We start from the raw sequence: 1116 nt of genomic DNA, 5'->3' as shown, positions 1-1116 counted from the left end.
TCCTGAAAATGTACATTAGTTGAGTTGGATTTTTCAAAAATAGTGTGGCTTAAATGTGTCTATGAAGCTGTTGCCATGGTTAGGGTTCTGTGCCCAGGTGGTGAACTGCCACCTCTCCAGTTATGACTGTGATTTAGCATTGTGGAATATTTACTTGCCATTATTCAACTGTAAATTTCTTTCTTGTTTAATTCTCCTCATTTTCACGGAAGTGGCATCTATGAAATGCCATGTCATTCAATATTAAATATAAAAATGCATAATTAAAGAAATTTACCTATGAAATGAACAGATTTGGCTATGAAATAAATCAACAGAAACAGATATTGCAGCTGCTCCCAAGAGATATAGAGAGCATCAATAACAGATGCAGGCGTTTTTCACAGTATATACTATATATATACAGCGGGTAAAATAAGTATTGAACACGTCACCATTTCTCTCAGTAAATATATTTCTAAAGGTGCTATTGACATGAAATGTTCACCAGATGTCGGTAACAACCCAAGTAATCCATACATACAAAGAAAACCAAACAAATAAGTTCAGAAATTAAGTTATGTGTAATAAAATGGAATGGAATGACATTTCATGTCAATAGCACCTTTATAAATATATTTACTGAGAAAAATGGTGACGTGTTCAAAACTTATTTTACCCGCTATATATATTACTCGGATAGGTCAGATAAGGTTGAACATTTTATCTTCAAGCGTAGAATAAACAGTTGCTTTTCTAGAAGTTGGAATTCTATAAGTTAAAGTTTGTCACATTGTGGTAAAAGCTTGGTTTGACCTTAATATTCAAAGTCAAACTATAATCACTTTAGCTGTTGTATACACCATGCAATTCTCCCTCAAACTGTCAGATCTGTCATGGAGCCCACACTGTCACTAAATGTACCCCCTGAATAAATATTGTCAATTTTTTTGAAAAATAACACAGCACACAGAAAGGTCTAAAATATGTGTTTGAAGGATATATCCAGAATGTCAAACTGATTTAGCAACAAGTTAAAACTATAAAGATAGAAGCTCAAGCCTACAGATCACATTGTTCAAGTGAACCCCCAAAATACGTGACACAAGACGAGGAAATCAAGCAACAGTGTTCCTG

Source organism: Anoplopoma fimbria, chromosome 21 (genome assembly GCF_027596085.1).
Source record: "Anoplopoma fimbria isolate UVic2021 breed Golden Eagle Sablefish chromosome 21, Afim_UVic_2022, whole genome shotgun sequence".
NCBI classification, from domain to species: domain Eukaryota; kingdom Metazoa; phylum Chordata; class Actinopteri; order Perciformes; family Anoplopomatidae; genus Anoplopoma; species Anoplopoma fimbria.
This window is presented reverse-complemented; position numbering follows the sequence as displayed.